The sequence below is a fragment of the Scyliorhinus torazame genome, chromosome 19 (genome assembly GCF_047496885.1).
Source record: "Scyliorhinus torazame isolate Kashiwa2021f chromosome 19, sScyTor2.1, whole genome shotgun sequence".
Lineage (NCBI taxonomy): Eukaryota > Metazoa > Chordata > Chondrichthyes > Carcharhiniformes > Scyliorhinidae > Scyliorhinus > Scyliorhinus torazame.
The window spans coordinates 17404679-17420969 of NC_092725.1; the positions used below are offsets into that span (position 1 = coordinate 17404679).

Consider the following 16291-nt stretch of genomic DNA (forward strand, 5'->3'; position numbering starts at 1 on the left):
GGATTAGTTTGGGGATTGATACAGAGCTATGAGGAGAGAGTGGGGCAGTGGGATTAGTTTGGGGTTTGATACAGGGCTATGGGGAGAGAGCGGGGCAGTGGGATTAGTTCGGGGATTGATACAGAGCTATGGGGAGAGAGTGGGGCAGTGGGAATAGTTTGGGGATTGATACAGGGCTATGGGGAGAGAGTGGGACAGTGAGATTAGTTTGGGGATTGATACAGGGCTATGGGGAGAGAGTGGGGCAGTGGGAATAGTTTGGGGATTGATACAGGGCTATGGGGAGAGAGTGGGACAGTGGAATTAGTTTGGGATTGAAATAGGGCTATGGGGAGAGAGCGGGGCAGTGGGATTAGTTTGGGGATTGGTACAGGGCTATGGGGAGAGAGCCGGGCAGTGGGATTATTTTGGGGATTGATACAGGGCTATGGGGAGTGAGTGGGGCAGTGGGATTAGTTTGGGGATTGATACAGGGCTATGGGGAGTGAGTGGGGCAGTGGGATTAGTTTGGGATTGATACAGGGCTAAGGGGAGAGAGCGGGTCAGTGGGATTAGTTTGGGGATTGATACAGGGCTATGGGGAGAGAGCGGAGCAGTGGGATTAGTTTGGGGATTGATACAGAGCTGTGGGGAGAGAGCAGGGCAGTGGGATTAGTTTGGGGATTGATACAGAGCTGTGGGGAGAGAGCAGGGCAGTGGGATTAGTTTGGGATTGATACAGGGCTATGGGGAGAGAGCGGGGCAGTGGGATTAGTTCGGGGATTGATACAGAGCTATGAGGAAAGAGTGGGGCAGTGGGATTAGTTTGGGGATTGATACAGAGCTGTGGGGAGAGAGCAGGGCAGTGGGATTAGTTTGGGATTGATACAGGGCTATGGGGAGTGAGCGGGGCAGTAGGATTATTTTGGGGATTGATACAGGGCTATGGGGAGAGAGCGGGGCAGTGGGATTAGTTTGGGGATTGATACAGGGCTATGGGGAGAGAGCGGGGCAGTGAGATTAGTTTGGGGATTGATACAGGGCTATGGGGAGAGAGTGGGGCAGTGGGATTAGTTTGGGGATTGATACAGGGCTATGGGGAGAGAGTGGGACTGTGGAATTAGTTTGGGATTGATACAGGGCTCTGGGGAGAGAGCGGGGCAGTGGGATTAGTTTGGGATTAATACAGGGCTATGGGGAGAGAGTGGGGCAGTGGAATTAGTTTGGGATCAGGGCAGTGGGTAGAGAGTGGGGCAGTGGGATTAGTTTGGGGATTGATACGGGGCTATGGGGAGAGAGCGGGGCAGTCGGATTAGTTTGGGGATTTGTACAGGGCTATGGGGAGAGAGCGGGGCAGTGGGATTAGTTTGGGGATTGATACAGGGCTATGGGGAGAGAGTGGGGCAGTGGGATTAGTTTGGATTAATACAGGGCTATGGGGCGAGAGCGGGGCAGTGGGATTAGTTTGGGGATTGATACAGGGCTATGGGGAGAGAGTGGGGCAGTGGGATTAGTTTGGGGATTGATACGGGTCTATGGGGAGAGAGTGGGGCAGAGGGATTAGTTTGGGGATTGATACAGGGCTATGGGGAGAGAGTGGGACAGTGGAATTAGTTTGGGATTGATACAGGGCTATGGGGAGAGAGCGGGGCAGTGGGATTAGTTTGGGGATTGATACAAGGCTATGGGGAGAGAGCGGGGCAGTCGAATTAGTTCGGGGATTGATATGGGGCTATGAGGAGAGAGTGGGGCAGTGGGATTAGTTTGGGGATTGATACAGAGCTGTGGGGAGAGAGCAGGGCAGTGGGATTAGTTTGGGATTGATACAGGACTATGGGGAGAGAGTGGGGCAGTGGGATTAGTTCGGGGATTGATATGGGGCTATGAGGAGAGAGTGGGGCAGTGGGATTAGTTTGGGGATTGATACAGAGCTGTGGGGAGAGAGCAGGGCAGTGGGATTAGTTTTGGGATTGATACAGAGCTGTGGGGAGAGAGCAGGGCAGTGGGATTAGTTTGGGATTGATACAGGGCTATGGGGAGAGAGCGGGGCAGTGGGATTAGTTCGGGGATTGATACAGAGCTATGAGGAGAGAGTGGGGCAGTGGGATTAGTTTGGGGATTGATACAGAGCTGTGGGGAGAGAGCAGGGCAGTGGGATTAGTTTGGGATTGATACAGGGCTATGGGGAGAGAGCGGGGCAGTGGGATTATTTTGGGGATTGATACAGGGCTATGGGGAGAGAGCGGGGCAGTGGGATTAGTTTGGGGATTGATACAGGGCTATGGGGAGAGAGCGGGGCAGTGAGATTAGTTTGGGGATTGATACAGGGCTATGGGGAGAGAGTGGGGCAGTGGGATTAGTTTGGGGATTGATACAGGGCTATGGGGAGAGAGTGGGGCAGTGGGATTAGTTTGGGGATTGATACGGGTCTATGGGGAGAGAGTGGGGCAGTGGGATTAGTTTGGGGATTGATACAGGGCTATGAGGAGAGAGTGGGGCAGTGGGATTAGTTTGGGGTTTGATACAGGGCTATGGGGAGAGAGCGGGGCAGTGGGATTAGTTCGGGGATTGATACAGAGCTATGGGGAGAGAGTGGGGCAGTGGGAATAGTTTGGGGATTGATACAGGGCTATGGGGAGAGAGTGGGACAGTGAGATTAGTTTGGGGATTGATACAGGGCTATGGGGAGAGAGTGGGGCAGTGGGAATAGTTTGGGGATTGATACAGGGCTATGGGGAGAGAGTGGGACAGTGGAATTAGTTTGGGATTGAAATAGGGCTATGGGGAGAGAGCGGGGCAGTGGGATTAGTTTGGGGATTGGTACAGGGCTATGGGGAGAGAGCCGGGCAGTGGGATTATTTTGGGGATTGATATAGGGCTATGGGGAGTGAGTGGGGCAGTGGGATTAGTTTGGGGATTGATACAGGGCTATGGGGAGTGAGTGGGGCAGTGGGATTAGTTTGGGATTGATACAGGGCTAAGGGGAGAGAGCGGGTCAGTGGGATTAGTTTGGGGATTGATACAGGGCTATGGGGAGAGAGCGGGGCAGTGGGATTAGTTTGGGGATTGATACAGGGCTATGGGGAGAGAGCGGGGCAGTGGTATTAGTTTGGGGATTGATACAGGGCTATGAGGAGAGAGCGGAGCAGTGGGATTAGTTTGGGGATTGATACAGAGCTGTGGGGAGAGAGCAGGGCAGTGGGATTAGTTTGGGGATTGATACAGAGCTGTGGGGAGAGAGCAGGGCAGTGGGATTAGTTTGGGATTGATACAGGGCTATGGGGAGAGAGCGGGGCAGTGGGATTAGTTCGGGGATTGATACAGAGCTATGAGGAAAGAGTGGGGCAGTGGGATTAGTTTGGGGATTGATACAGAGCTGTGGGGAGAGAGCAGGGCAGTGGGATTAGTTTGGGATTGATACAGGGCTATGGGGAGTGAGGGGGGCAGTAGGATTATTTTGGGGATTGATACAGGGCTATGGGGAGAGAGCGGGGCAGTGGGATTAGTTTGGGGATTGATACAGGGCTATGGGGAGAGAGCGGGGCAGTGAGATTAGTTTGGGGATTGATACAGGGCTATGGGGAGAGAGTGGGGCAGTGGGATTAGTTTGGGGATTGATACAGGGCTATGGGGAGAGAGTGGGACTGTGGAATTAGTTTGGGATTGATACAGGGCTCTGGGGAGAGAGCGGGGCAGTGGGATTAGTTTGGGATTAATACAGGGCTATGGGGAGAGAGTGGGGCAGTGGAATTAGTTTGGGATCAGGGCAGTGGGTAGAGAGTGGGGCAGTGGGATTAGTTTGGGGATTGATACGGGGCTATGGGGAGAGAGCGGGGCAGTCGGATTAGTTTGGGGATTTGTACAGGGCTATGGGGAGAGAGCGGGGCAGTGGGATTAGTTTGGGGATTGATACAGGGCTATGGGGAGAGAGTGGGGCAGTGGGATTAGTTTGGATTAATACAGGGCTATGGGGCGAGAGCGGGGCAGTGGGATTAGTTTGGGGATTGATACAGGGCTATGGGGAGAGAGTGGGGCAGTGGGATTAGTTTGGGGATTGATACGGGTCTATGGGGAGAGAGTGGGGCAGAGGGATTAGTTTGGGGATTGATACAGGGCTATGGGGAGAGAGTGGGACAGTGGAATTAGTTTGGGATTGATACAGGGCTATGGGGAGAGAGCGGGGCAGTGGGATTAGTTTGGGGATTGATACAAGGCTATGGGGAGAGAGCGGGGCAGTCGAATTAGTTTGGGGATTGATATGGGGCTATGAGGAGAGAGTGGGGCAGTGGGATTAGTTTGGGGATTGATACAGAGCTGTGGGGAGAGAGCAGGGCAGTGGGATTAGTTTGGGATTGATACAGGACTATGGGGAGAGAGTGGGGCAGTGGGATTAGTTCGGGGATTGATATGGGGCTATGAGGAGAGAGTGGGGCAGTGGGATTAGTTTGGGGATTGATACAGAGCTGTGGGGAGAGAGCAGGGCAGCGGGATTAGTTTGGGGATTGATACAGAGCTGTGGGGAGAGAGCAGGGCAGTGGGATTAGTTTGGGATTGATACAGGGCTATGGGGAGAGAGCGGGGCAGTGGGATTAGTTCGGGGATTGATACAGAGCTATGAGGAGAGAGTGGGGCAGTGGGATTAGTTTGGGGATTGATACAGAGCTGTGGGGAGAGAGCAGGGCAGTGGGATTAGTTTGGGATTGATACAGGGCTATGGGGAGAGAGCGGGGCAGTGGGATTATTTTGGGGATTGATACAGGGCTATGGGGAGAGAGCGGGGCAGTGGGATTAGTTTGGGGATTGATACAGGGCTATGGGGAGAGAGCGGGGCAGTGAGATTAGTTTGGGGATTGATACAGGGCTATGGGGAGAGAGTGGGGCAGTGGGATTAGTTTGGGGATTGATACAGGGCTATGGGGAGAGAGTGGGGCAGTGGGATTAGTTTGGGGATTGATACGGGTCTATGGGGAGAGAGTGGGGCAGTGGGATTAGTTTGGGGATTGATACAGGGCTATGGGGAGAGAGTGGGACAGTGGAATTAGTTTGGGATTGATACAGGGCTATGGGGAGATAGCGGGGCATTGGGATTAGTTTGGGGATTGATACAAGGCTATGGGGAGAGAGCGGGGCAGTCGAATTAGTTCAGGGATTGATATGGGGCTATGAGGAGAGAGTGGGGCCGTGGGATTAGTTTGGGGATTGATGCAGAGCTGTGGGGAGAGAGCAGGGCAGTGGGATTAGTTTGGGATTGATACAGGACTATGGGGAGAGAGCGGGGCAGTGGGATTAGTTTGGGATTGATACAGGACTATGGGGAGAGAGTGGGGCATTGGGATTAGTTCGGGGATTGATATGGGGCTATGAGGAGAGAGTGGGGCAGTGGGATTAGTTTGGGGATTGATACAGAGCTGTGGGGAGAGAGCAGGGCAGTGGGATTAGTTTGGGGATTGATACAGAGCTGTGGGGAGAGAGCAGGGCAGTGGGATTAGTTTGGGATTGATACAGGGCTATGGGGAGAGAGAGGGGCAGTGGGATTAGTTCGGGGATTGATCCAGAGCTATGAGGAGAGAGTGGGGCAGTGGGATTAGTTTGGGGATTGATACAGAGCTGTGGGGAGAGAGCAGGGCAGTGGGATTAGTTTGGGATTGATACAGGGCTATGGGGAGTGAGCGGGGCAGTGGGATTATTTTGGGGATTGATACAGGGCTATGGGGAGAGAGCGGGGCAGTGGGATTAGTTTGGGGATTGATACAGGGCTATGGGGAGAGAGCGGGGCAGTGAGATTAGTTTCGGGATTGATACAGAGCTATGGGGAGAGAGTGGGGCAGTGGGATTAGTTTGGGGATTGATACAGGGCTATGGGGAGAGAGTGGGGCAGTGGGATTAGTTTGGGGATTGATACAGGGCAATGGGGAGAGAGTGGGGCAGTGGGATTAGTTTGGGGATTGATACAGGGCTATGGGGAGAGAGTGGGGCAGTGGGATTAGTTTTGGATTGATACAGGGCTATGGGGAGAGAGTGGGGCAGTGGGATTAGTTTGGGGATTGATACAGGGCTATGGGGAGAGAGTGGGGCAGTGGGATTAGTTTGGGGATTGATATGGGGCTATGAGGAGAGAGCGGGGCATTGGGATTAGTTTGGTGATTGATTCAGGGCTATGGGGAGAGAGTGGGGCAGTGGGATTAGTTTGGGGATTGATATGGGGCTATGAGGAGAGAGCGAGGCAGTGGGATTAGTTTGGGGATTGATACAGAGCTATGAGGAGAGAGTGGGGCAGTGGGATTAGTTTGGGGTTTGATACAGGGCTATGAGGTGAGAGTGGGGCAGTGGGATTAGTTTGGGGATTGATACAGGGCTATGGGGAGTGAGTGGGGCAGTGGAATTAGTTTGGTATTGATACAGGGCTATGGGGAGAGAGTGGGGCAGTGGGATTAGTTTGGGGATTGATATGGGGCTATGAGGAGAGAGCGGGCCAGTTTGATTAGTTTGGGGATTGATACAGAGCTATGAGGAGAGATTGGGGCAGTGGGATTAGTTTGGGATTGATACAGGGCTATGGGGAGAGAGCGGGGCAGTGAGATTAGTTTGGGGATTGATACAGGGCTATGGGGAGAGAGTGGGGCAGTGGGAATAGTTTGGGGATTGATACAGGGCTATGGGGAGAGAGTGGGGCAGTGGGATTAGTTTGGGGATTGATATGGGGCTATGAGGAGAGAGCGGGGCAGTGGGATTAGTTTGGGGATTGATACAGAGCTATGAGGAGAGAGTGGGGCAGTGGGATTAGTTTGGGGTTTGATACAGGGCTATGAGGAGAGAGTGGGGCAGTGGGATTAGTTTGGGGATTGATACAGGGCTATGGGGAGTGAGTGGGGCAGTGGAATTAGTTTGGGATTGATACAGGTCTATGGGGAGAGAGTGGGGCAGTGGGATTAGTTTGGGGATTGATATGGGGCTATGAGGAGAGAGCGGGGCAGTGGGATTAGTTTGGGGATTGATACAGAGCTATGAGGAGAGAGTGGGGCAGTGGGATTAGTTTGGGGCTTGATACAGGGCTATGGGGAGAGAGCGGGGCAGTGGGATTAGTTCGGGGATTGATACAGAGCTATGAGGAGAGAGTGGGGCAGTGGGATTAGTTTGGGGTTTGATACAGAGCTGTGGGGAGAGAGCAGGGCAGTGGGATTAGTTTGGGATTGATACAGGGCTATGGGGAGAGAGCGGGGCAGTGAGATTAGTTTGGGGATTGATACAGGGCTATGGGGAGAGAGTGGGGCAGTGGGAATAGTTTGGGGATTGATACAGGGCTATGGGGAGAGAGTGGGACAGTGGAATTAGTTTGGGATTGAAATAGGGCTATGGGGAGAGAGCGGGGCAGTGGGATTAGTTTGGGGATTGGTACAGGGCTATGGGGAGAGAGCCGGGCAGTGGGATTATTTTGGGGATTGATACAGGGCTATGGGGAGTGAGTGGGGCAGTGGGATTAGTTTGGGGATTGATACAGGGCTATGGGGAGTGAGTGGGGCAGTGGGATTAGTTTGGGGATTGATACAGGGCTATGGGGAGAGAGCGGGGCAGTGGGATTAGTTTGGGGATTGATACAGGGCTATGGGGAGAGAGCGGGGCAGTGGTATTAGTTTGGGGATTGATACAGGGCAATGAGGAGAGAGCGGAGCAGTGGGATTAGTTTGGGGAGTGATACAGAGCTGTGGGGAGAGAGCAGGGCAGTGGGATTAGTTTGGGGATTGATACAGAGCTGTGGGGAGAGAGCAGGGCAGTGGGATTAGTTTGGGGATTGATACAGGGCTATGGGGAGAGAGCGGGGCAGTGAGATTAGTTTGGGGATTGATACAGGGCTATGGGGAGAGAGTGGGGCAGTGGGATTAGTTTGGGGATTGATACAGGGCTATGGGGAGAGAGTGGGACTGTGGAATTAGTTTGGGATTGATACAGGGTTATGGGGAGAGAGCGGGGCAGTGGGAATAGTTTGGGGATTGATACAGGGCTATGGGGAGTGAGTGGGGCAGTGGAATTAGTTTGGGATTGATACAGGTCTATGAGGAGAGAGCGGGGCAGTGGGATTAGTTTGGGGATTGATACAGCTCTATGGGGAGAGAGTGGGGCAGTGGGATTAGTTTGGGGATTGATACAGGGCAATGGGGAGAGAGTGGGGCAGTGGGATTAGTTTGGGGTTTGATACAGGGCTATGAGGTGAGAGTGGGGCAGTGGGATTTGTTTGGGGATTGATACAGGGCTATGGGGAGTGAGTGGGGCAGTGGAATTAGTTTGGGATTGATACAGGGCTATGGGGAGAGAGTGGGGCAGTGGGATTAGTTTGGGGATTGATATGGGGCTATGAGGAGAGAGCGGGGCAGTGGGATTAGTTTGTGGATTGATACAGAGCTATGAGGAGAGAGTGGGGCAGTGGGATTAGTTTGGGGTTTGATACAGGGCTATGGGGAGAGAGCGGGGCAGTGGGATTAGTTCGGGGATTGATACAGAGCTATGAGGAGAGAGTGGGGCAGTGGGATTAGTTTGGGGTTTGATACAGAGCTGTGGGGAGAGAGCAGGGCAGTGGGATTAGTTTGGGATTGATACAGGGCTATGGGGAGAGAGCGGGGCAGTGAGATTAGTTTGGGGATTGATACAGGGCTATGGGGAGAGAGTGGGGCAGTGGGAATAGTTTGGGGATTGATACAGGGCTATGGGGAGAGAGTGGGGCAGTGGGATTAGTTTGGGGATTGATATGGGGCTATGAGGAGAGAGCGGGGCAGTGGGATTACTTTGGGGATTGATACAGAGCTATGAGGAGAGAGTGGGGCAGTGGGATTAGTTTGGGGTTTGATACAGGGCTATGAGGAGAGAGTGGGGCAGTGGGATTAGTTTGGGGATTGATACAGGGCTATGGGGAGTGAGTGGGGCAGTGGAATTAGTTTGGGATTGATACAGGGCTATGGGGAGAGAGTGGGGCAGTGGGATTAGTTTGGGGATTGATATGGGGCTATGAGGAGAGAGCGGGGCAGTGGGATTAGTTTGGGGATTGATACAGAGCTATGAGGAGAGAGTGGGGCAGTGGGATTAGTTTGGGGTTTGATACAGGGCTATGGGGAGAGAGCGGGGCAGTGGGATTAGTTCGGGGATTGATACAGAGCTATGAGGAGAGAGTGGGGCAGTGGGATTAGTTTGGGGTTTGATACAGAGCTGTGGGGAGAGAGCAGGGCAGTGGGATTAGTTTGGGATTGATACAGGGCTATGGGGAGAGAGCGGGGCAGTGAGATTAGTTTGGGGATTGATACAGGGCTATGGGGAGAGAGTGGGGCAGTGGGAATAGTTTGGGGATTGATACAGGGCTATGGGGAGAGAGTGGGACAGTGGAATTAGTTTGGGATTGAAATAGGGCTATGGGGAGAGAGCGGGGCAGTGGGATTAGTTTGGGGATTGGTAAAGGGCTATGGGGAGAGAGCCGGGCAGTGGGATTAGTTTGGGGATTGATACAGGGCTATGGGGAGAGAGCGGGGCAGTGGTATTAGTTTGGGGATTGATACAGGGCTATGGGGAGAGAGCGGGGCAGTGGTATTAGTTTGGGGATTGATACAGGGCTATGAGGAGAGAGCGGAGCAGTGGGATTAGTTTGGGGATTGATACAGAGCTGTGGGGAGAGAGCAGGGCAGTGGGATTAGTTTGGGGATTGATACAGAGCTGTGGGGAGAGAGCAGGGCAGTGGGATTAGTTTGGGATTGATACAGGGCTATGGGGAGAGAGCGGGGCAGTGGGATTAGTTCGGGGATTGATACAGAGCTATGAGGAGAGAGTGGGGCAGTGGGATTAGTTTGGGGATTGATACAGAGCTGTGGGGAGAGAGCAGGGCAGTGGGATTAGTTTGGGATTGATACAGGGCTATGGGGAGTGAGCGGGGCAGTGGGATTATTTTGGGGATTGATACAGGGCTATGGGGAGAGAGCGGGGCAGTGGGATTAGTTTGGGGATTGATACAGGGCTATGGGGAGAGAGCGGGGCAGTGAGATTAGTTTCGGGATTGATACAGGGCTATGGGGAGAGAGTGGGGCAGTGGGATTAGTTTGGGGATTGATACAGGGCTATGGGGAGAGAGTGGGGCAGTGGGATTAGTTTGGGGATTGATACAGGGCAATGGGGAGAGAGTGGGGCAGTGGGATTAGTTTGGGGATTGATACAGGGCTATGGGGAGAGAGTGGGGCAGTGGGATTAGTTTTGGATTGATACAGGGCTATGGGGAAATAGTGGGGCAGTGGGATTAGTTTGGGGATTGATACAGGGCTATGGGGAGAGAGTGGGGCAGTGGGATTAGTTTGGGGATTGATATGGGGCTATGAGGAGAGAGCGGGGCATTGGGATTAGTTTGGGGATTGATACAGGGCTATGGGGAGAGAGTGGGGCAGTGGGATTAGTTTGGGGATTGATATGGGGCTATGAGGAGAGAGCGGGGCAGTGGGATTAGTTTGGGGATTGATACAGAGCTATGAGGAGAGAGTGGGGCAGTGGGATTAGTTTGGGGTTTGATACAGGGCTATGAGGTGAGAGTGGGGCAGTGGGATTAGTTTGGGGATTGATACAGGGCTATGGGGAGTGAGTGGGGCAGTGGAATTAGTTTGGGATTGATACAGGGCTATGGGGAGAGAGTGGGGCAGTGGGATTAGTTTGGGGATTGATACAGGGCTATGGGGAGTGAGTGGGGCAGTGGGATTAGTTTGGGGATTGATACAGGGCTATGGGGAGTGAGTGGGGCAGTGGGATTAGTTTGGGATTGATACAGGGCTATGGGGAGAGAGCGGGGCAGTGGGATTAGTTTGGGGATTGACACAGGGCTATGGGGAGAGAGCGGGGCAGTGGGATTAGTTTGGGGATTGATACAGGGCTATGGGGAGAGAGCGGGGCAGTGGTATTAGTTTGGGGATTGATACAGGGCTATGAGGAGAGAGCGGAGCAGTGGGATTAGTTTGGGGATTGATACAGAGCTGTGGGGAGAGAGCAGGGCAGTGGGATTAGTTTGGGGATTGATACAGAGCTGTGGGGAGAGAGCAGGGCAGTGGGATTAGTTTGGGATTGATACAGGGCTATGGGGAGTGAGCGGGGCAGTGGGATTATTTTGGGGATTGATACAGGGCTATGGGGAGAGAGCGGGGCAGTGGGATTAGTTTGGGGATTGATACAGGGCTATGGGGAGAGAGCGGGGCAGTGAGATTAGTTTGGGGATTGATACAGGGCTATGGGGAGAGAGTGGGGCAGTGGGATTAGTTTGGGGATTGATACAGGGCTATGGGGAGAGAGTGGGGCAGTGGGATTAGTTTGGGGATTGATACAGGGCAATGGGGAGAGAGTGGGGCAGTGGGATTAGTTTGGGGATTGATACAGGGCTATGGGGAGAGAGTGGGGCAGTGGGATTAGTTTTGGATTGATACAGGGCTATGGGGAGAGAGTGGGGCAGTGGGATTAGTTTGGGGATTGATATGGGGCTATGAGGAGAGAGCGGGGCATTGGGATTAGTTTGGGGATTGATACAGGGCTATGGGGAGAGAGTGGGGCAGTGGGATTAGTTTGGGGATTGATATGGGACTATGAGGAGAGAGCGGGGCAGTGGGATTAGTTTGGGGATTGATACAGAGCTATGAGGAGAGAGTGGGGCAGTGGGATTAGTTTGGGGTTTGATACAGGGCTATGAGGTGAGAGTGGGGCAGTGGGATTAGTTTGGGGATTGATACAGGGCTATGGGGAGTGAGTGGGGCAGTGGAATTAGTTTGGGATTGATACAGGGCTATGGGGAGAGAGTGGGGCAGTGGGATTAGTTTGGGGATTGATATGGGGCTATGAGGAGAGAGCGGGGCAGTGGGATTAGTTTGGGGATTGATACAGAGCTATGAGGAGAGAGTGGGGCAGTGGGATTAGTTTGGGGTTTGATACAGGGCTATGGGGAGAGAGCGGGGCAGTGGGATTAGTTCTGGGATTGATACAGAGCTATGAGGAGAGAGTGGGGCAGTGGGATTAGTTTGGGGTTTGATACAGAGCTGTGGGGAGAGAGCAGGGCAGTGGGATTAGTTTGGGATTGATACAGGGCTATGGGGAGAGAGCGGGGCAGTGAGATTAGTTTGGGGATTGATACAGGGCTATGGGGAGAGAGTGGGGCAGTGGGAATAGTTTGGGGATTGATACAGGGCTATGGGGAGAGAGTGGGGCAGTGGGATTAGTTTGGGGATTGATATGGGGCTATGAGGAGAGAGCGGGGCAGTGGGATTAGTTTGGGGATTGATACAGGGCTATGGGGAGAGAGTGGGGCAGTGGGATTAGTTTGGGGATTGATATGGGGCTATGAGGAGAGAGCGGGGCAGTGGGATTAGTTTGGGGATTGATACAGAGCTATGAGGAGAGAGTGGGGCAGTGGGATTAGTTTGGGGTTTGATACAGGGCTATGAGGAGAGAGTGGGGCAGTGGGATTAGTTTGGGGATTGATACAGGGCTATGGGGAGTGAGTGGGGCAGTGGAATTAGTTTGGGATTGATACAGGGCTATGGGGAGAGAGTGGGGCAGTGGGATTAGTTTGGGGATTGATATGGGGCTATGAGGAGAGAGCGGGGCAGTGGGATTAGTTTGGGGATTGATACAGAGCTATGAGGAGAGAGTGGGGCAGTGGGATTAGTTTGGGGTTTGATACAGGGCTATGGGGAGAGAGCGGGGCAGTGGGATTAGTTCGGGGATTGATACAGAGCTATGAGGAGAGAGTGGGGCAGTGGGATTAGTTTGGGGTTTGATACAGAGCTGTGGGGAGAGAGCAGGGCAGTGGGATTAGTTTGGGATTGATACAGGGCTATGGGGAGAGAGCGGGGCAGTGAGATTAGTTTGGGGATTGATACAGGGCTATGGGGAGAGAGTGGGGCAGTGGGAATAGTTTGGGGATTGATACAGGGCTATGGGGAGAGAGTGGGACAGTGGAATTAGTTTGGGATTGAAATAGGGCTATGGGGAGAGAGCGGGGCAGTGGGATTAGTTTGGGGATTGGTACAGGGCTATGGGGAGAGAGCCGGGCAGTGGGATTATTTTGGGGATTGATACAGGGCTATGGGGAGTGAGTGGGGCAGTGGGATTAGTTTGGGGATTGATACAGGGCTATGTGGAGTGAGTGGGGCAGTGGGATTAGTTTGGGATTGATACAGGGCTATGGGGAGAGAGCGGGGCAGTGGGATTAGTTTGGGGATTGATACAGGGCTATGGGGAGAGAGCGGGGCAGTGGGATTAGTTTGGGGATTGATACAGGGCTATGGGGAGAGAGCGGGGCAGTGGTATTAGTTTGGGGATTGATACAGGGCTATGAGGAGAGAGCGGAGCAGTGGGATTAGTTTGGGGATTGATACAGAGATTTGGGGAGAGAGCAGGGCAGTGGGATTAGTTTGGGGATTGATACAGAGCTGTGGGGAGAGAGCAGGGCAGTGGGATTAGTTTGGGATTGATACAGGGCTATGGGGAGTGAGCGGGGCAGTGGGATTATTTTGGGGATTGATACAGGGCTATGGGGAGAGAGCGGGGCAGTGGGATTAGTTTGGGGATTGATACAGGGCTATGGGGAGAGAGCGGGGCAGTGAGATTAGTTTGGGGATTGATACAGGGCTATGGGGAGAGAGTGGGGCAGTGGGATTAGTTTGGGGATTGATACAGGGCTATGGGGAGAGAGTGGGACTGTGGAATTAGTTTGGGATTGATACAGGGTTATGGGGAGAGAGCGGGGCAGTGGGAATAGTTTGGGGATTGATACAGGGCTATGGGGAGTGAGTGGGGCAGTGGAATTAGTTTGGGATTGATACAGGGCTATGAGGAGAGAGCGGGGCAATGGGATTAGTTTGGGCATTGATACAGGTCTATGGGGAGAGAGTGGGGCAGTGGGATTAGTTTGGGGATTGATACAGGGCAATGGGGAGAGAGTGGGGCAGTGGGATTAGTTTGGGGATTGATACAGGGCTATGGGGAGAGAGTGGGGCAGTGGGATTAGTTTGGGGATTGATATGGGGCTATGAGGAGAGAGCGGGGCAGTGGGATTAGTTTGGGGATTGATACAGGGCTATGGGGAGAGAGTGGGGCAGTGGGATTAGTTTGGGGATTGATATGGGGCTATGAGGAGAGAGCGGGGCAGTGGGATTAGTTTGGGGATTGATACAGAGCTGTGAGGAGAGAGTGGGTCAGTGGGATTAGTTTGGGGTTTGATACAGGGCTATGAGGAGAGAGTGGGGCAGTGGGATTAGTTTGGGGATTGATACAGGGCTATGGGGAGTGAGTGGGGCAGTGGAATTAGTTTGGGATTGATACAGTGCTATGGGGAGAGAGTGGGGCAGTGGGATTAGTTTGGGGATTGATATGGGGCTATGAGGAGAGAGCGGGGCAGTGGGATTAGTTTGGGGATTGATACAGAGCTATGAGGAGAGAGTGGGGCAGTGGGATTAGTTTGGGGTTTGATACAGGGCTATGGGGAGAGAGCGGGGCAGTGGGATTAGTTCGGGGATTGATACAGAGCCATGAGGAGAGAGTGGGGCAGTGGGATTAGTTTGGGGTTTGATACAGAGCTGTGGGGAGAGAGCAGGGCAGTGGGATTAGTTTGGGATTGATACAGGGCTATGGGGAGAGAGCGGGGCAGTGAGATTAGTTTGGGGATTGATACAGGGCTATGGGGAGAGAGTGGGGCAGTGGGAATAGTTTGGGGATTGATACAGGGCTATGGGGAGAGAGTGGGACAGTGGAATTAGTTTGGGATTGAAATAGGGCTATGGGGAGAGAGCGGGGCAGTGGGATTAGTTTGGGGATTGGTACAGGGCTATGGGGAGAGAGCAGGGCAGTGGGATTATTTTGGGGATTGATACAGGGCTATGGGGAGTGAGTGGGGCAGTGGGATTAGTTTGGGGATTGATACAGGGCTATGTGGAGTGAGTGGGGCAGTGGGATTAGTTTGGGATTGATACAGGGCTATGGGGAGAGAGCGGGGCAGTGGGATTAGTTTGGGGATTGATACAGGGCTATGGGGAGAGAGCGGGGCAGTGGGATTAGTTTGGGGATTGATACAGGGCTATGGGGAGAGAGCGGGGCAGTGGTATTAGTTTGGGGATTGATACAGGGCTATGAGGAGAGAGCGGAGCAGTGGGATTAGTTTGGGGATTGATACAGAGCTGTGGGGAGAGAGCAGGGCAGTGGGATTAGTTTGGGGATTGATACAGAGCTGTGGGGAGAGAGCAGGGCAGTGGGATTAGTTTGGGATTGATACAGGGCTATGGGGAGTGAGCGGGGCAGTGGGATTATTTTGGGGATTGATACAGGGCTATGGGGAGAGAGCGGGGCAGTAGGATTAGTTTGGGGATTGATACAGGGCTATGGGGAGAGAGCGGGGCAGTGAGATTAGTTTGAGGATTGATACAGGGCTATGGGGAGAGAGTGGGGCAGTGGGATTAGTTTGGGGATTGATACAGGGCTATGGGGAGAGAGTGGGACTGTGGAATTAGTTTGGGATTGATACAGGGTTATGGGGAGAGAGCGGGGCAGTGGGAATAGTTTGGGGATTGATACAGGGCTATGGGGAGTTAGTGGGGCAGTGGAATTAGTTTGGGATTGATACAGGGCTATGAGGAGAGAGCGGGGCAGTGGGATTAGTTTGGGCATTGATACAGGTCTATGGGGAGAGAGTGGGGCAGTGGGATTAGTTTGGGGATTGATACAGGGCAATGGGGAGAGAGTGGGGCAGTGGGATTAGTTTGGGGATTGATACAGGGCTATGGGGAGAGAGTGGGGCAGTGGGATTAGTTTTGGATTGATACAGGGCTATGGGGAGAGAGTGGGGCAGTGGGATTAGTTTGGGGATTGATACAGGGCTATGGGGAGAGAGTGGGGCAGTGGGATTAGTTTGGGGATTGATATGGGGCTATGAGGAGAGAGCGGGGCATTGGGATTAGTTTGGGGATTGATACAGGGCTATGGGGAGAGAGTGGGGCAGTGGGATTAGTTTGGGGATTGATATGGGGCTATGAGGAGAGAGCGGGGCAGTGGGATTAGTTTGGGGATTGATACAGAGCTATGAGGAGAGAGTGGGGCAGTGGGATTAGTTTGGGGTTTGATACAGGGCTATGAGGTGAGAGTGGAGCAGTGGGATTAGTTTGGGGATTGATACAGGGCTATGGGGAGTGAGTGGGGCAGTGGAATTAGTTTGGGATTGATACAGGGCTATGGGGAGAGAGTGGGGCAGTGGGATTAGTTTGGGGATTGATATGGGGCTATGAGGAGAGAGCGGGGCAGTGGGATTAGTTTGGGGATTGAT

At 53.2% G+C, this 16291-nt stretch overlaps 1 protein-coding gene across 1 annotated transcript in view; it reads left to right on the forward strand.

Moving 5' to 3' along the window:
• LOC140396033 (matrix metalloproteinase-17-like) overlaps positions 1 to 16291 on the forward strand; it is a 331390-nt gene that overhangs the window by 129429 nt on the left and 185670 nt on the right. The gene's annotated exons all lie outside the window — the stretch shown is intronic.